At 48.0% G+C, this 20,118-nt stretch overlaps 1 pseudogene; it reads right to left on the bottom strand.

The window, feature by feature from the left end:
• Positions 1-2: 2 nt before the first annotated feature.
• LOC129458300 (transcription factor NF-E4-like) lies at positions 3-15,964 on the bottom strand (annotated as a pseudogene).
• Positions 15,965-20,118: the final 4,154 nt, after the last annotated feature.

The raw sequence follows: 20,118 nt of genomic DNA, 5'->3' as shown, positions 1-20,118 counted from the left end.
GGCGGCTCTTTCCTGTAATCCGAACACTTTGGGAGGCCGAGGCAGAAGGATTGCTTGAGGTCAGGAGTTTGAGACCAGCCTGAGCAACATAGTGAGACCCCATCTCTAAGAAAAAAATAGAACAATTAGCCTGCTGTGGTGGCACATGCCTGTAGCTATTTTGGGGGCTGAGGTGGGGGAAGATCCCTTGAACCAGAAGGCAGAGGTTGCTGTGAATGGTGGAAGTTGCTATGAACGGTGGAGCGCCACTGCACTCCAGCTTGGGTGACAGAGCAAGACTTTATCTCAAAAAACAAACACAAAAAAAGTAAAATGTGAAGCACAGCCAAAAGATGTTTTCTAAGACCTGTAGGCTTTAGATAGTTCTGGTCACCTGATCTGGCCCCTCCCCAAAAGAAAGAAGAAGAAATAACTGTGTTTCTTACACTGGGGGTAGATTGTACTTGTGGTCACACCACAGCTTTAAGCCAACCTTAATTGTTTTTCTGTTTTCTCTGTCTCCCCAACTGTTGCCTCAGCTAGAAGAAGAAACAAATAAAAAAGATGAGGCCAGCTGGGTGCGGTGGCTCACGCTTGTAATCCCAGCACTTTGGGAGGCCGAGGCGGGCGGATCACGAGGTCAGGAGATGAGACCACAGTGAAACCCCGTCTCTACTAAAAAAAAAAAAAAAAGACAAAAAATTAGCCGGGCGTGGTGGCGGGCGCCTGTAGTCCCAGCTACTCGGAGAGGCTGAGGCAGGAGAATGGCGTGAACCTGGGAGGCGGAGCTTGCAGTGAGCCGAGACTGCGCCACTGCACTCCAGCCTGGGCGACAGAGCAAGACTCCGTCTCAAAAAAAAAAAAAAAAAGATGAGGCCATTGGTAGGAGGGTCCCTGTCAATCCTAAATCATACTGTGGCACAAAGGAAAGAGGCCAGCGTTGAAGCCTGTGGAGATCTTGTCCAAGGCACTCTTCTCCTGTGAGATGGTTTCCCTTCCTCTGCCAAAAGCAGAGTTTGGACCAGACACAAGTACTTCTGCTTGCAGAGTTATGTAGACGATTCAGCGATGATTATAGCACTTCAGCAATTCCATCAAATAAGCCCACTTTTTTTTTTTTTTTTCCTAAAGACGGGCTCTCACTATTTTGCCTAGGCTGGTCTCAGACTCCTGAGCTTCTCCCACCATGGCCTCCCAAAGTGCTGGGATTATAAGTGTGAGCCACCACACCCAGCCTCCAGACACACTTAATATTAGCAACAAACACTGATACTGTTTGGTCTTAAAAGTGATGGTCAGTGCCCACTACTAGTCCATGCAACAAGGCTAGAGGTTAGAAAACTTGCTTAGTGCAGACTGGCCACAGGAAAGGGAGTGTTGAGGGGGCCACTGGAAGACCAGGTACCTCCAGCAGCCCAGACCCATATATAGGGCAGCCGATAGAGTGCCAGTGGCCCAGCATCTGGAGGATGGTTAGTAGCGATCATGAGCTCATCAAGGGCAAAGCCCAGGGGGTCCATCTGTACCTGTTTTGCCCATCAGATACCAATTGGGAACTTTATCTTCTCTTGAAACCATAGCCTATAACCAGGTCACCATGATTAATGTGCATATAATCACCAAAGTACAGAGAAGCCATAGAAATTCCCTGTGAGAAGATGCAAAACTCAAAGTGTGGGAAAGCAGAGTCCTCAGGAATACACAGAAGTGGGAGGAACTATGGGCTTACCTCACACATCTTGGCCATAGCCAAGAATATCACAGGCAGGCCGACAACTGTGTGACAAAGGGCTGTCTTCTAATCACACAACCAAATGGCAGGAGAACCACCCTTTTTCCATCACCGACTTTTAAAAAAAAATGGTATGGTTGTGTCTATCCTGCCCCATTATATTGGTCTTGCTACACCTTGTCAAAATACGAATAGGTTGGATATCTGCTATTTTGTACCTTTTTACGTGATGATCAGTCAGGTATACCCACAAGAGAAGATGGAGGAGAGTCTTAGGAAAAGACGAAGTTTATTCTACTCGCAGGTCCTAGAGACAGGAGGCACAGCAGGCCAGGCTGTTTTTCCCACATGGGAAAGACACCAGGTGTCAGGAAGCAGAAGACAGGAGCAAGGAGAAGGTTTGGGCCACCGTCTTTATTGGGGTTTCCTTGGAGAGAGTCAAAGCAGGGCAAGGTGAATGGTTTAGGATTGGTTAGTTTGAATAATTTCTGTGGGCTTTGGGTTACAGGGATGGTTCCTAACTGCCTGGCACCAGGCTCTGGTGGCAGGCAGTTAGGACAGAGGTGACAGAGGAATGTTGCCTCCTGGAGTGTCGTGTCAGATATTGGAGGTATGGGTCCGAATGGGTTAGTTTGCATATCAAAGGCATGCTCCTTGCTGGACAAGGATTCACTGGCACATAAACCTCAGATAAGGGGGCCTAAGGACTAAATTCTAACTGATATTGTCTTAAATTTCCTCCTGATGGGCCTGGAGGAAGTTGTTCCCAAGAGCCAGACCTAACATTCTTTTCTGCTGACCCCAAATTTTAAACAAAGCTTCTCTTCTGTAACCTATTGCAAATCAGAAAATCTGTGAATTCTACCTATGACCTGTAAGCCTCTGCTTCAAGGTGTCCTGTCCTTTTGAGGCTGAACCGATGAGTAATTTCAATGTATTGATTTACAATTTTGCTTGTAATTTCTGCTTTCCTAAAATTTACCCCTGCCTTTATTTTTCTCTTTTCTTTTCTTTTTCTTTTTCTTTTTTTTTTTCTTTTTTTAATGACTAGTCAGATGCATTAGTGAGAATCGGGGGAAGAGTAGAACAAGGTGTTTGATGTGTAACTGACTGTGAACAATCGTGATAACTCATTACCTTTGCACCAGCCGCCCTGCCTTTAAAAACCCTTTCTTGCAAGCCACTGTGGAGGTCAGATATTAAGTGTGAGCTGCCTCATTCTCCTTGCTTGGCATCCTGCAAATAAACACCTTCCTTTATCCTGCCACAAACCTCAGGGTGGGTGTTTGTCCTTATTGCACTGGACTAGTGGATCCCAGTTAGATTAAATAATGGCCAGGTGTGCAGTGTTGGGGCTCGAAGATGGTAAGTACAGACTTGCATTATAGTTGAGAAGAAGAGGACAGATGATATCCAATACATTCCTTTCTCACCACTTTCTCCACGGTTACTCACCAAGGGCAGAGACTTCTGTGTCTGCTTACATTATCCGGCTTGCGGTCTAAGACAACATGCTGCTGCAAAATGAGAGCTTGGTATGTGTTGGAAAGAGCTGCACCCCATCACTTCTGCCCTCCCCAAAGAAACATAACTCCCATCCAAGCAGGTGCTTGGAAACCAGTATGTTCCGGTGCTGGGGAGAGCTGCCACTGCCCAGACACCAGTCTCTGGCATCAACTAGGTATCCTGCAAACACTCTTCCTCTCATCAACTAGGATACCTGGCATCAACTAGGTATCCCGCAAACACTCTTCCTCTCATCAACTAGGATACCTGGCATCAACTAGGTATCCCGCAAACACTCTTTCTCTGGCATCAACTAGATATCCTGCAAACAGTCTTTCCAAATACGGTCACATTCACAGGTCCCAGGGAAAGATCCTCATGGAGGCCCCATTCAAACCACTACAGTTCTTTTACGGGAAGATTTAAATCTCAAGACCAGTTAGGTAATCAATAGTGTTCTACGACTCCAGGAAACTAAAGCTGCCCTCCAGGTTCTGGTGTCTACAGGAAAGTGATACTCCCTCAGGAAATAGTTATCCTCATGTAACCAACTCAAGTTCAGCTGCTCACAAGAAGCCAGGTGTGGTCAAAGGAAAGCAGCTTTACTGATGAAATGCTAGCACATGGGAAACGCCAAGGCCTTAAAGGAACCATTTCCAAAGTTTGGGCTGAGGACAGGGGCTTGAAAAAGGGAAGCCTGGTGTGAAAGCATGCCGGAGTTGTGCTGGTGCAGGGGCTGTGTCTTGCCCTAATGCCTGTCTTGAGTTATGCTCCACCTGGAGCGCAGGCTGGCACCATCTTCACAGTGGCCACGGCCATGGAACTGAGCAGCTTGGCAGCTAAGCCTCAAACCACGTTTTAAAACTTTTTTTTTCCTTTCTCCTTTCCTCCTTGAACCGTCTAGTCTCAAGCTATAATAACTTCATTATTTATTTATTTATTTATTTATTATTTTTGAGACAGAGTCTTGCCCTGTGCCCCAGGCTGGAGTGCAGTGGCATGATCTGGGCTCACTGCAGCCTCCGCCTCCTGGGTTCAAGCAATTCTCATACCTCAGACTCCCGGGTAGCTGGGATTACAGGCATGTGCCACCATGCCCAGCTAATTTTTGTATTTTTTAGTAGAGATGGGGTTTCACCATGTTGGCCAGGCTAGTCTCGAACTCCTAATCTCAGGGGACCCGCCTGCCTCAGCCTTCCAAAGTGCTGAGATTACAGGCACGAGCCACGATGCTTGGCCAACATGTTATTATTTTGACTTATTTCCACAAGGAGCGAGCAGCCAGAGCCTTTTTTTGCTGGTTACAATCGGGCTATAGATTATCCATCTTGAGGCAATCTGTAAGTGGGGGAGAATTTCACAGCTGGACCTGCAGGCCTGGTGTGTTTTTAATCAACCCCTGGAATTTCCTAACAAGCATAAGCTTAGATAAAAGTGCTTGAAGTAAGGAAGTGTGCAGTGGAAAAGGGAAGGGACTGCAGTTTCAAAGTACATTTCAAGGCTATATTTTAAGACTAAGGAAAAAAAGGTTTTTACAGTTTGTTTCAAGGTTGTATCTTGAGACTGGAAAGAAAGGAGGAAAGAAATAAGTTTTAAAATGCATTTTGAAACTCAGCTACTCACATTTAGTCAAGAATCTAGAGTGTTACTGGGTGTGGTGGCTCATGCCTGTAATCCCAGCACTTTGGGAGGCCAAGGTGGGCTAATTGCTTGAGCACAGGAATTTGAGACCAGCCTGGACAACATGGCAAAAACCTGTCTCCACAAAAAAATACAAAAATTAACCAGGTGTGGTGGTGTGCACCTGTGGTTCCAGCTACTCAGGAGGCTTAGGCAGGAGGTTCACCTGAGCCTGGGAGGTCGAGGCTGCAGTGAACCTCGATCATGCCACTGCACTCCAGCCTGTGTGACAGTAAGACCCTGTCTAAAAACAAAAAACAACAAGAATCTAGAGTGTTAAAGCTGAAAGAGACACAGTAAGTTGTCCGGAGCCCTCCTTTGGCCAGGGGGGACAACTTAGTTCAATGTTTTATCTAAGGTTACAGAGTTTGGGCTGAACCGAGTTTCCTGCAACCTCATTCAGTTCTGGGGCTGATCCCGCGGTCGCCAAGGCAGGTGAGGATGCAGAGGCAGGGACTGTAAGTGCCTTGCCCTCAGACTGCCTCAGCAGGGCAGCGGTGAAGCCACGCTGCTCACCAGTCCTCACGGTGGCTTCAAGCTGGAGGAGGAGTAAGCCTCATAGATGCAGTCACGTTTCTGAGAGGATGGGCCAGTCTGAGAATACTGAATGACTGAGTGGTGGTGTCGTTTTAGGCAGGATGAAGGTGGGTGAAATTTTTCTGAGCTGGGTTTTAAGAAGCAGGAAGAAGCAAATTACTTTTCTGCATCTTATGGCTGGTTGGGAAGAAGTTTATGACAAAGGCATGGCTGAAGCCAGGCAGTTTCCTCCCCACCTGGGCACCTCTCCCTCAGCTCCAGGTGGAGCCTGGAGCACTGCTCTAGAGGGTGGGCTTTCCCCAGGCTGTGTTCAGTCTCAGGGTGTGGCTGAAGGCAGGACATCTGCTGAGCCTCAGGCCTGACAGTAACAGTGAAGTGAAGACACATCCAGAGAAGAAAACAAAGGTTTTTAAAGGAAGACTCTGGTCTGTTTTGAAATGGGGTCGGGGAGAAGGGACTTTGGGAGAGGAGGGTTTCCCTTGCCTGGAAATGCTAGGAGCCACTCTTGCCACCCATGCCCTCTCCTTTGCCCAGTCAAAGCCACCACAGCCACCAGCCCCATCGGAAAGGGGCTTAGGAAAATCCAGGATACCGTAGCTCTGCTACCCTGTGACCATCACAGCCCCCTCTTGTCTCCTCAGAAGGGCAGCTATTTTTGCAATCCCAAAGCATCACTTTTGGGATGGGTTTAATCCAACCGTGCTGCAGCAGAGGCTCAGGCAGGGTCCAGGTCTGAGTATGGTGGTGCATCCCAGTCCATAGTGGTCTTGATAACTGAATTGACTTTCTGGCATAAGTCATGGAAACACCATTTGTGCGCCACTAACTTGGGGGTATTCAGTTCTCCTAACTCCAATCTCCGATCTGCCTGTTTTCCAGAGAGGTCTGCAAGTGCTCTCTAGGGAGATGCAGCGGTGGGCCCTGCCCGGATTCCAGTCTCAACACTGCTGCGTGGCTCTGAGCAATTTCCTAGGAGTCTGTAGAAGCGGCTCCAGGGCACCGCCCTGGGGCTGCCTGGGCAGAGGTGCAGCTGTGCCTGCAAGCCCTTAACCTGAGCCAGGGGGATGGAGGGGTGAGGGCTGGGAGTGGCGAGGGACGCTTTTTCTTCAAGATTTTATCTGTACGTCAACCTGCCCTCCCTCTGGGAGATGATGATCAGGCCAGCAGAACAAGACTCAGGAGCTTTCCTATGACTGGGAAGAACAACTTGCATTATTCACCATTTACCTCCCGTGGCACCTGCTGAAATGCCAGGCCCTCTTGGAAGAGCTTGGCACATAGCAGCTCACTGAATCTTCATGATCACCCTGCAAAGGAGGCAAAATCCTCATGCCCATTTTACAGATGGGCCATGCAGTGATAGAAGAAGTTGCTGAGGGACACGCAGCAGACCCAAGATTTCAATTCAGGCAGCCTGTCCAGAGTCTGGGCATTTCATAGTGCGTGGAACTGCTATATACTAACAGAGTAATTAAAGGCATTGAAAGGTTCTTGTATTGGTTCGAACCCCAAGAGCGTGCCAGCAGACAACACAAGGCGGTGTGGAGCAACACGCTGTTTTAATGAGCACCTGGGTGCTGGCGGGCTGAGGCCTAAAATGGTGTCAGCACCAAATGAGGACAGGGCAGGGATTTTATAGTCCTTTGCAAACAGGAAGTGTCCCAGTCTGACATGACTGCTACATAGTACCCAGATGGCCTCTTTCTCGATCTTCAGGGGTACGTGTCTTCCAGCCAGCCCTCTTCCTGTTTCTGCTTCTCGCTGACACACGCTGCTGGTGCAAGTGGCCTCGCGCCTCGGGACTGGGCCTGAGAAGGGAGCTCTTCATCCCCCCAAGCTTTCAGGCCCCGGGGAGAATCTTTCATTCCTGTCTATTTGGTTATAGAAAAAGGGAAAAGGGGCGACTGTCTCAGTAACTACTTCAGGCGTGACATAGGGGGTGGCGTGGGCAGCTCGAAAAAAAGAAAAAACTTAATTTTGGGGGTATTCTTGAGAGATGGGTTGGTATCCATGGTGTCGTTGTAGCAGGGGCATCGTCTGGATTGTCTGGCAGTTAACTGTAGTTTCTTTTTTTTTTTTTTTTTGAGACAGAGTCTCACTGTCGCCCAGGCTGGAGTGCAATGGCACGATCTCGGCTCACTGCAGGCTCCGCCCCCTGGGATTCACGCCATTCTCCTGCCTCAGCCTCCCGAGTAGCTGGGACTACAGGCACCCGCCACCTCGCCCGGCTAATTTTTTGTATTTTTAGTAGAGACAGGGTTTCACTGTGTTAGCCAGGATGGTCTCGATCTCCTGACCTCGTGATCCGCCCGCCTCGGCCTCCCAAAGTGCTGGGATTACAGGCGTGAGCCACTGCGCCCGGCCTTGTAGTTTCTTTTTTTCTTTTCTTTTCTTTTTTTTTTTTTTTTTTTTTGAGACAGAGTCTCGCTCTGTCGCCCAGGCTGGAGTGCAGTGGCACGATCTCAGCTCACTGCAAGCTCCGCCTCCCGGGTTCACATCATTCTCCTGCCTCAGCCTCCCGATTAGCTGGGACTACAGGAGCCTGCCACCCCCAGCTAATTTTTTGTATTTTTAGTAGAGATGAGGTTTCACCATGTTAGCCAGGATGGTCTCGATCTCCTGACCTCATGATCCGCCCACCTTGGCCTCCCCAAGTGCTGGGATTACAGGCATGAGCCACCGCGCCCGGCCAACTGTAGTTTCAACAAGAGTTTTAATGGCTCTCATTATCAGTGGGATAACACGGGAGCAACAGGAGGACCCCAGTGATGAAGATTACTGTCCCTACCAGCGTTTTAAATCCTCCTAAATTAGAGAACCACCCTCCTAGAAGGTGTGTCGGGTCCCATCCCTTCCAGGTTTGGACTGGTACATGGGCTACTTTTCTGTTGTTTGAAGTGATTTCTAGAACTGCTTTTCCGTTATCGTCTATGTTAAGACAGCAATTGGAGATATTAAACTTACCACAGACCGCACCCCCTTCTGCTAATAAGTAGTCTAGTGCCAGTGTGTTTTGATAAATTGCCGCGCGCATTTGGTTTTGTTGCGCGAGCATTTCCAGGGCTGAGGCGGTTTGGTTAGTGATTATCTCTACAGCAGCCTGTAATCTAATTATTCTATTTAGCATATATGTGGGAGTGCGATAACCCTGTGAACCATCCTCAGCCCAGGTGGCAGGACAGTAATATTCGATGATCCGTTGCGGAGGCCACTCGTCCTCTCGCCGTCTTTGGCTTCCTCCTGCCTTTAAGGACTGTTTTTCTCTGTTTAAGTTATCGTACACAGGGACTCCGAGGGTGTCGGGGTTTTCCCACGTAAAGGCAAAGAGGTTTTGGGAATCAGGGTGTAAAGGAATTGTGAAAAAAGCATCCTTTAGGTTTAGAACAGAAAAATGGGTGGTATTGGAGGGAATTGTGGAAAGTAAAGTGTATGGGTGAGGAACGACTGGACATATTGGGAGTACAGCTTGGTTAATGAGCCTGAGGTCTGGGACTAAGCGATAAGTTCCATCTGGTTTTTTCACAGGTAGAATTGATGTGTTAAAAGGGGAGTCTGTTGGGCGGAGTAGGTGACTGACGAGGAGGCGAGAAATCATAGGCTTTAGGCTTATGAGAGCTGCTTGGGGGATGGGATACTGCTTCTGTGATAGGAACTGGGTGGGCTCTTTAAGGGTAATGCGGACGGGGGTGTGGTGTTTTGCGACTGAGGGTGTGGAAGTATCCTAGAAGCGGAGTTGGGCATGAGGGCAGAATTAAGAGTGAGTGAGGGAAAAGGCGTGAAGGGAGCAGAAGAGTGGAGGGAGGCTCAGGGTTTGGAGACTTGTCTGTCAATTCCCACAACAGAGACTTGGGAGGACTGGGTGGGTCCTGAAAAATTAGGTAAAGCAGAGTAAGTTGCCCTGGTATTAATTTAAAAAACATACTGGCCTACCTGCCACCATCAGGGTTACCCTTGGCTCGGATGAAGCGATGGTAGTTGCTGGGGCGTCCATTCCAGGGCACCGTCAAGTCTTCAGCAGCAAGACCAACGAGAGTAGGAGGTTTTGGCTGGCTCAGGAAGGGATGGGGGCGGTCCTTACAGGGGCTGCTCACAGTCCAACTTCCAGTGGGGTTTTCTGCAGAGGGGGCACGGCCTGGTGGGCTTACCCGGGTTTGGGCATTGTCTGGACCAGTGGCCTACATTGCCACACTTGAAACAGGTGCCAGGTGGAGGTGGATTACCAGGAGGCTTCCGCGTGGAGCCACAGCCCCATGGGCCTGCAGGGCCCCTGATGGCAGAGGCAAGCATTTGAAACTCTGTCTGTTTTTGCCTTTTACTTTCCTTATCGTGATTGTTAAAGACTTTGAAGGATAAATTAAGAAGGTCTAGTTGTGGGGTTTGATGGCTGTCGTCAACCTTATGAAGCTTGTGCCAGATATCGGGGTGGATTGGGAGATGAATTGAAGGTTTAAAATAGTGGTTCCTTCTGGGCTGGCTGGGTCTAGGTTGGTATACTTTCTCATGGCTTCAGTTAAACGACAGAGAAAAAGGGCTGGGTTTTTGTCGGGACCTTGGGTGATTTCTGAAAGTTTTTCATAGTTGCCTGCTTTATGGGCACCCTTTTTGAGTCCTGCAAGGAGACACACAATCATGTGGTCTCGATGGCGGCATCCAGAAGCCCCATCTTGATAATTCTAGGGGAGGGGGGTCCTGTGTGGGGACTGCCTCTGCGTCAGTAGGCTGGGCAGGAGCCTGGTGATGAATTGTATCAGCACGTGCCTGAGTTAGGGTCCAGATATGGTCTCAGTCTTCTGGGGTGAGGGTGGAAGAGAGGATAACGTAGAGGTCATGCCAGGTTAGTTCATAAGACTGGGTGAGGTATGAAACTCTAATATAAGAGGTAGGGTCTTCTGGAAATGAACCAAGTCTTTTGTTAATTTGAGAGAGATCAGTGAGGGGGAAGGGAACATGAACTCTAACAATGCCTTCAGTTCCTGCTACTTCCCGAAGAGGGCGCTGAAGTAAGGGTTGGGCATGGGCCGAAGATGGCGCCTGAGCGAGTATGGGCGGGAGAGAAGGAAAAGCCGGAAGTGGTTCCTGCTGAGGGTTTGAAGGAGGAAGGGGGGTTGAGTTAATAGGCAGCGGAGGGTAGATAGGGGCGTAAGGTGGCGGGATGGGTTTACAGGCCTCAGGAGAGAGGGCGGTGATGACAGCGAATGGGGACAGGCAATACTAGAATTGTCCTGAGGAGGGGACGGGGTAGGAAAAGAAGTGGATACTGCTGACTGGGAAGGTGGCAGCTGAGAAGGTAAAGAGGAGGCTTGGGGGGTTAAAGAAGACGGTTGAGAGGGAGAGGAAGGGGTGGGCAGCAGTCTGCTGGATCAAACGAGGAAAAAGAGGTAGGGTTGGGAGGAGAAACGCGATCAAGGTGGCGAGAATGGAGGAGAAGAAACAGGCAAGAACAGCAGAGGTCGGGTTGTGATCTGAGTGCAAAAAGGCCTGGATATAAGGACATAAGGAATTTCTCCCTATTTCTCCAGTCGTTGGCAATAATTGCTTAAGTCAGGTAAAATTGTAAAGTCGAATGTTCCATTTGCTGGCCATTTGGACCCGTTATCTAATTGGTACTGTGGCCAGACTGAATTGAAAAAAAGGCAAGGCGCTTAGGGCGGATATCTTGCCTGAGGCCTCAGGTTTGCAGGTTTTTATGGGGTAGCCTAGCGAGCTGTCCTTCGGAAAGGAAGACTGAGAATTTCCCATAACAGAGGGTAGGCTCAAGAGAACAGGGAAAAGGAGACCGTCCTGGACGGCCGGAGGGAGATGATAAAAGGAGCAGTCATCACCGCTGCCTTTTTCGTTCCTGGAAAGGGATCAAATGGCTTAGAGGCGACCCCCTAAGACCATATGATCAGCGACTGCCTGGCACACGCCGGAGCCTTCTTGGACCAACGTTGGATTTTCGGGCCAGAGAAACCAAGAGAAGCCGTGTGGATTTTTCCCTGTTAACGGGGCTGCCGGGAAACTCACAGGTAGGCAAGATCAGTGACTGATGTGCATGCACAGAGAGGCGATTGGAGACTGAGGCGCTTCCTTTGTCCAGCTGCTGTGGCCTACTCTGGGGTGCAGGGGTAGGCCCACGGGGGACACAGACCTGAGCCCCTCCTGGGTTTCGGCACCAGATTAAAGGTTCTTGTATCTGTCTGCACCCCAGGAGCGTGCCAACAAACAACACAAGGTGGTGTGGAGCAACATGCTGTTTTATTGGGCGCCTGGGTGCAGACGGTATGAGGTCTAAAATGGCGTCAGCACCAAATGAGTAGGGGCAGGGGTTTTATAGTGTCCTGTAAACAGGAAGTGTCCCAGTCTGACGGGACTGCTACGTAGTAACCGGATGGCCTCTCTCGATCTTCAGGGGTACGTGTCTTCCGGCCAGAGTAGGTGTCTTCCAGCCGGCTCCCTTCCTGCTTCTGCTGGTCGCTGATGCACGCTGCTGGCGCAAGTGGCCTTGCACCTGGGGACTGGGCCTGAGGAGGGAGGAGTTCTTCATCCCCTTAAGCTTTCAGGCCCCGGGGAGAATCTTTCAGGCATAAAGTAATGAACACTAATAAGTGATTTTTAAATTACCCTTGTGATAAGGGCTACAGATTAGGAATACATAGAGAATGTATCAGGGAATCTTCCCTTAGTCTGTAGGGTCAGAGAAGCCTTCCAAGAGAAGTAACTTTGAAAGGCAGATGTGGAAGATGAAGAAAAGGCAGCACAGGAAAGGGAGGAGGCAGGGCTGTCCGTGGCTGGCAGGACTTCAGGAGGACCCATGTAGCTTTGGGAACAAGGGACGGAGTGGCAACAGGTCTTGTTGGAATGTACCTTGAGAGCCTGTCACAGCAGGGAGGTGGCAGAACCAGGTTTGCATTTTTACTTTATTTATTTATTTTTAATTTATTATTATTTTTTTTTGAGACGGAGTCTTGCTCTGTTGCCCAGGCTGGAGTGCAGTGGCACGATTTTGGCTCACTGCAAGCTCCGCCTCCTGGGTTCACACCATTCTCCTGCCTCAGCCTCCCGAGTAGCTGTGACTACAGGTGCCCGCCAGCATGCCCGGCTAATTTTTTGTATTTTTAGTAGAGACAGGGTTTCACCTTGTTAGCCAGGATGGTCTTGATCTCCTGACCTCGTGATCCACCCACCTTGGCCTCCCAAAGTGCTAGGATTATAGGCATGAGCACCGTGCCCGGCCACTTTATTTATTTTTTGAGACAGGGACTCACCGTCTCATCCAGGCTGGAGTGCAGTGGCACCATCATAGCTCATTGCAGCCTTGAACTCCTGGGCGCAAGCTATCCTCCTACCTCAGCCTCCCAAGTAGCCGGGACTACAGGCATGCTCCACCATGCCTGGCTAATTTTTTAATTTATTTTTTGCAGAGACAAGGGTTCACCGTGTTGCCCAGGCTGGTCTTGAACTCCTGGCCTCAGTCTCCCAAAGTGCTGAGATTACAAGTGTGAGCCACCTTGCTGACCGAGGTTTTTATTTTTAAAGGTGGCTTTGCTGCAGTGGGGTGCAGAGGAGAGAAAAATGGGGTATAGGAGGATAGTGGGGGGGAGGGGACAGTGGGGAACAAGGGAGAAGATGGTGGGATGCTGGGGAGAGGGCAGCGCTGGGGGATTTCAGGTGAGTTTCAAGGCCACTGAGCTAGGACAGGTGAGATTCCAGCATGGAGAAGTTTGGAGGCAACAATGTGGGTGAAGAGAAGTACAGAGATTTGAGAAGCATTTGGGTGGCAAGCTGGGAGGCAAACTTCCAGGTTTCTACGTGAACACAGGGGCCATGTCTTGGGGAGGAAGGAATATTGCAGCAGGAGTTCAGTGTGGAACATGCAGAGTGGAAGGGTAGCCATGGCAGGAGACAGCCGAACATGCAAGTCCAAAGAACAGAGAGAGCTTTAGGCTGCTGGGGAAATGTTGGGGGTCTTGCCCTGTTGCTGTAATTGAAGTTGTGAGAGTAGATGAGGTGGTCAGGGAAGAAAGCACCCACAGACAAGTGGCCGGGCGCAGTGGCTCAGGTTTGTAATCCCAGCACTTTGGGAGGCCAAGGCAGTGGATCACTTGAGCCCCGGAGTTCGAGACCAGCCTGGGCAACATGGAAAAACCTCATCTCTATAAAAAATACAAAAATTAGCTGGGTATGGTGGCATGTGCCTGTAGTCCCAGCTACTCTAGAGGGTGAGGTGGAAGGATTGTTTGAGCCCAGGAGGCGGAGGATGCACTGAGCCCTTGATCATGCCACTGTACTTCAGCCTGGGTGACAGAGCAAAAACCTATATTGATACGGTTTGGCTCTGTGTCCCTACCCAAATCTCATCTCAATTTGTAATCCTTGTGTGTTGAGGGAGGAACCTGTAATCCCCATATGTCGAGGGGGGCAGGTGATTGGGTCGTGGGAGTGACCCCCATACTGTTCTGGTGATAGCGAGTGAGCTCTTGCGAGATGTGTTGGTTTTATAAGTGTTTGAAAGTTCCTCCTTTGTCTCTCTCTCTCTCTCTCGCTGCCTTGTGAAGAAGGTGCCTGCCTCTCCTTCCACCATGATTGTGAGTTTCTTGAGGCCTCCACAGACATGCGGATCTGTGAGTTTATTAAGCCTCTTTTATTTAAAAATTACCCAGTCTCAGGTAGTATCTTTATAGCAGTGTGAAAATGGACTAATACATATAGCAAAAAAAGCAAAAACAAACAAAAAACAAAAGCAGACAAGGGAGGCTGGATGCAGAGGGCTGGCTGGGTATTTAAAAGTCAAGAGGGAGTTTGTACTGTTATAAACAAAGGGTTGGATAAATAAATGGGGAGTAGATATCACCTGTGCAGAACTCCAAATGATTTACATATGATCTGCCCTCAAGGAATGGGAGCGTAACACTGCAGCCCTTAGGTATGGATTGTTTATAGTGACTGCCTCTCCATCTATACAGTGTGGAAAGGAGGAAAGAATCACTGTATAATGGACAAACCTGACAATCATTACCTGAGGCAGGTGACCAAGGCCAACATCAACAATGATAAGTCGACAGTTTGAACCCTTGAGAATGAAGTACTGAGAAGGGCACTTTACCTCTGTGGTCTTCCAACCCCAAACCTTCCTCCCCCAAAAACTCTCGTCTAACCATGAGAAAATCATCAGACAGACTGGGCAAAGTGGCTCATGCCTGTAATCCCAGCACTTTGGGAGGCTGAGGCAAGAGGATCGCTTGAGCCCACGAGTTCCGGACCAGCCTGGGCAACAGGGTCATCAAGGTCATCAAAAACAAGAAAGTCTGAGAAACTGTCAGTCAAGGAGAGACTAAGGAGGCAGGACAGCTGGGTGCAACGAGGCATCCTAGATCGATGTCCCGGAACCATAAAGAGACATAAGGTGAAAACTGAGGAAATATGAACAAAGCATGGACTTTAATAACGTATCTACATTGATTCATTAATTATAACATGTACCCAACAAATACATTAATAAAATACTAATAATAGAAGAAACTGAGTGCAGAATTTATGGGAACTCTGTGCATTATCTTACCAATTTTTCTGAATGTCTAAAGCTCTCTTCTAAAAACTAAAGTTTACTTTTTAAAAAACTGATATGAAATTTTTCTCTGGCATCCTAACGTATTGTTTGGGATTCCCAAAGTGGGGAATTAATGAGATAATTTTAGTTTGGCGAATGGATGTAGCATTAAAAACATCAAGCTACATACTGAAAAGTTACTCTTTTCTTCAGCTCTTCTGGTGAGATCACACAGTGAGCCTTCTTCAGTGTTAGGATGTCTTCATGGCTTCTTTGACACTTACTAATCTCCACTATTTAATGATGACAAACTCATAGACCCAGCTGGACTCCAGTGTCTACAGTTCAATAGCATTGCTTTGTTTTGAGTTCATCTTCAGGCACCCTTTTTTTTTTTTTTTTTGAGACGGAGTCTCGCTCTGTTGCCCAGGCTGGAGTGCAGCGGCGTGATCTCAGCTCACTACAAGCTCTGCCTCCTGGGTTCATGCCATTCTCCTGCCTTAGCCTCCCGAGTAGCTGGGACTACAGGCACCTGCCACCATGCCTGGCTAATGTTTTTATTTTTTTATTTTTAGTAGAGACGGGGTTTCACCATGTTAGCCAGGATGGTCTTGATCTCCTGACCTTGTGATCCGCCTGCCTCAGCCTCCCAAACTGTTGAGATTACAGGCGTGAGCCACCGCGCCTGGTCCTTAGACACCCTTTCTTTATGGCAAATGCTACCGGTTGTCCTTTTCTATGAGCAATCTGAAGCTTTCTTTAAAGAACTTGATTGCAGTTATTAAAAGGAAGAATATCAAGTATACTGGTTGACAATGGTGACTTTTACCTGAGCCCTGTGAGTGTGAAAACAATCCTCCTACCCTTTGTGACCTGGAAATGGCTTCCAGCTGATAACCTACAGGTCCAAATGAACTGCCTGGAGAAGGTTTTATGATTTGTGGCTTACATCCTGTCCCTGAGTAAAAAATCTTTGCGTCGAGTTCCTCAAATCTCATCATGCCTCCCCTTCTATTCCAAAAAAATAGCTACTAAGATTTAAAAAAAAAAAACATAAAAAACTACATACCTCCTCACAATTTGTGGACAGAGGACAGACAGAACTCAAAGTCATCCCTCTGCTCACTGGGATAAATGCGCATCTGATGACTTCCTTTGGAAAGGCTAATCAGAAACTCAAAAGAATGCAACCCTTTGTCTCTTATCTACCTATTACCTGGAAGCCCCCTCCTCGCTTCAAGTTGTCCTGCCTTTCCAGACTGAACCAATGGACATTTTGTATGTGCTGATTGATGTCCTATGCCTCCCTAAAATGTATAAAACTGAGCTGTGCCCCGACCACCTTGGCACATGTCATCAGGACCTCCTGAGGCTGTGTCACGGGTGTGTCTTCAACCTTGGCAAAATGAACTTCCTAAATTGACTGAGACTTGTCTCAGATACTCTCTGATTTACAAAACATTTATCAACTTATGTCTGCCTCCACAGCCTTAATTTAGTTGACACAGCAAAGAACTTCCCTTCCTCACATGACTTAGATCTCTCTAAGAGATGTCCCCTTGTTGACCTGGCACAAGGCCACACACAGACCTTCCGAATTCCCACTCATTGCCCCACAAATGATTAGGCTGATGGCCTGTACTCACTGATCCATCAGAACAGAGTGCTTGTTAGCCAGGCTCTCCTTCTCCCAGGCCCCTGATCCCGGACCCACCCTCAGCCTGGAGCAGCAGACAGCCCCTCCGGAGAACAGGCTGGACACTGGATAAAACATTATTTATCTATTCTCCATTCACCCCACCTCCCACCCATCCCTTCATGAGGCTCCTCCCATTTCCCCACAATTCATTCTTCTTAGCTTTAGTCACTCTTCCCTCTAGAAGAAAAACCCCTTTCTACCCAACCTTTGAGATGCCGGCAGATTTCATGGTAGGAGCGTTCTCCCTATTGAAATAGTCCCCCTCTTCCTATTACAACAGCCCCTTCCCCTTCCTCTTGTAATAATCCTTTTCTATAAAGTGACTCCTTACCAAGTCTGGAGTTTTTTTTGTACTTGACACAGTACAGGTGGTATTCGCAGTGGCGATATAATGAAATCGGTCCGTGAATAAGAATCAGAAATGCTGTAGTCGTAAGACAAAACAAGACAGTGGTTTGGAGAGATATCTTCCCATATTCATTTTGAATCCTTGCTGTTCGGCTGGATGCTGTAATAATCATGAGCTCATGTCTTTGTCACGCAGGCTAAAAAAAGCACCTGGATTTGGGAGGTGTTTAATAATATTCTGGGTGTGGTGGTGCAAGCCTGTAGTCCCAACTACTCAGGAGACTGAAGCAGGAGGATAATTTAAGCCCAGAGTTCAAGTCCAGCCTGGGTCACATTGCCAGACCTCATCTCAAAACTAAATAAACCGGCCAGGTGCCATGGCAAATACCTGTAATCCCAGCACTTTGGGAGGCTGAGGCGGGCAGATCACTTGAGCCCAGGAGTTCGAGACCAACCTGGATAATGTGGTGAAACCCAGTTTCTACTAAAAATACAAAAAGTTAGCTGGCTGTGGTGGTGAGCACCTGTAGTCAGCTACTCAGGAGGCTAAGGTGGGAGGATCGCTTGAGCCCAGGGAGTTGAGGCTGCAGTGAGCCCTGATCATGCCCCTGCATTCCAGCCTGGGCAACGAGAATGAGATTCTGTCTCAAACAAAAATGAATAAATAAAAATAAACAAATGTGTCTAATCAACTCATCTATTTAACATTGCATATATTGCATATGTACTTTTCTTTCCTTATGTCTTCTTTTTCTTTTCTTTTCTTTTTCTTTTTTGATACTAGTTCTCCCTCTGTCACCCAGGCTGGAGTGCAGTGGCATGATCATGGCTTACTGCAACCTTGAACTCCTGGACTCAAGCAGTCCTCCCATTTCAGCCTCTGGACTACAGGTGTGTGCCACCACACCTGGCTAGTTAAAAAAATTTTTTTTGTAGAGATAGGGGTCTCGCTATGTTGCACAGGCTGGCCTTGAACTCCTGGGCTCAAGTGATCCTCCTGCCTAGGCCTCTCAAAGCACTGACATTATAGGCATGAGCCACTAGGCTCGGCCGACATCTTGATTTTTTAGCCCACTATGGCTCATGTGAGATGTCTGACTCCAGAATTGCAAGACAATAAATTTATTTATTTATTTATTTATTTATTTATTTATTTATTTATTTATTTTGAGACAGAGTGTCATTCTTTTTGCCCAGGCTGGAGTGCAATGGCACGATCTCAGCTAACCACAACCTCCGCCTCCCAGGTTCAAGGGATTCTCCTGCTTCAGCCTCCCAAGTAGCTGGGACTACAGGCATGTGCCACCACACCCGGCTAATTTTGTATTTTTAGTAGAGACGGGGTTTCTCCATGTTGGTCAGGCTGGTCTCGAACTCCCGACCTCAGGTGATCTGCCCACCTAGGCCTCCCAAAGTGCTGGGAATACAGGCGTGAGCCACCGTGTGCAGCCTAAATATGTTTTATTTTAAACAATTAAATTTGTGGTAATTTTTATAGCACCAATAGGAAATTAATACAACAGACATCTATAGTTATATATGCTGTATATACATGCTATTGTATGTATAAAATATTTTTGAGAGATTTACGTAGAAATGTTAACATCATTTCCTTTGGAAAATGGAACTGAAGGTCTAGGTGATAAAAGCTCACAGGGAGATTTTTCATGTTATTTTGGTTTGTCCTTTTGAATTTTGAAGGTTTTTTTTTTTTTTTTTGAGACAGAGTCTTGCTCTGTTGCCCAGGCTGGAGTACAATGATATGATTTTGGCTCACTGCAACCTCCACGTCCTGGGTTCAAACGATTCTCCTGCCTCAGCCTCCCTAGTAGCTGGTATTACAGGCACACAACATCACATCTGGCTAATTTTTATATTTTTAGTAGAGATGGGGTTTCGCCATGTTGACCAGGCTAGTCTTGAACTCCTGACCTCAAGTGATCTGCCTGCCTTGGCCTCCCAAAGTATTGGGATTACAAGCGTGAGCCACCATGCCCAGCCTGAGTACTTTTTTTTTTTTTTTTGGAGGTGGAGTCTCGCTCTGTCATCCAGATCGGAGTGCAGTGGTGCCATCTCAGCTCACTGCAGCCTCAACCTCCCGGTTCAAGTGATTCCCCTGCCTCAGCCTCCCGAGTACCTGGGATTACAGGCACATGCCACCACACCCGGCTAATTTTTGTATTTTTAGTAGAGATGGGGTTTCACCATGTTAGTCAGGCTGGACTTGAACTCCTGACCTCAGATAATCTACCTGCCTCGGCCTCCCAAAATGCTGGAATTACAGGCATGAGCCACAGTGCCCGGCCCCTGAGTACATTTTTAAACATTGAATTAAATTTAAAAACTTTTCTTTTCTTTCTTTTTTTTTTTTTTTTGTTGTTGAGACGGAGTCTTCCTCTGTTGCCGGAGTGCAGTGGCGTGATCTCGGCTCACTGTAACCTCCGCCTCCAGGGTTCAAGAAATTCTCCTGCCTCAGCCTCTTGAGTAGCTGGGACTACAGGAGCGTGCCACCATGCCTGGCTATTTTTTTTTTTTTTTTTTTTGTATTTTTAGTAGAGACCCGGTTTCATTATGCTGGCCCAGCTGGTCTCAAACTCCTGACCTCGTGATCCGTCCACCTCAGCCTCCCAAAGTGCTGGGATTATGGGCGTGAGCCACCATGCCCAGCCTTAAAAACCTTTTTATATAAAAATTAGCCAGGCGTGATGGCATGCACCTGTAATCCCAGTTACTGACTGAATGGAAATCAGCCTGACTCCCAGGCTGACACAGGAGTCCGAGGCTGCAGTAAGCTGAGATCGTGCCACTACTCTCCAGCCTGGGTGACAGAGCGAGACCTTGTTTCAAAACAAACAAAAAAACCCATTTTCTTCTTGGTGGATTTCTCTGCTGTATGTCCTAGGCAATCTCTATCCCTTCAACATTAAAGGGAGAACGTACTCTCCCAGTGCTGTGGTTTGAATATGGCTTGTCCCCACAAAAACTCATGTTGAAACCTAATTCCCAATGTGGCAGTGTTGAGAAATGGGACCTTTAGGAGGTGATTGTACCATGAGGGCTCTGCTGTCATGAATGAATTACTCATTCATGGATTACCTGATTAATGGG

This window comes from Symphalangus syndactylus, chromosome 19, assembly GCF_028878055.3.
Source record: "Symphalangus syndactylus isolate Jambi chromosome 19, NHGRI_mSymSyn1-v2.1_pri, whole genome shotgun sequence".
Classification (NCBI taxonomy): Eukaryota; Metazoa; Chordata; class Mammalia; order Primates; family Hylobatidae; genus Symphalangus; species Symphalangus syndactylus.
This window is presented reverse-complemented; position numbering and strand designations above follow the sequence as displayed.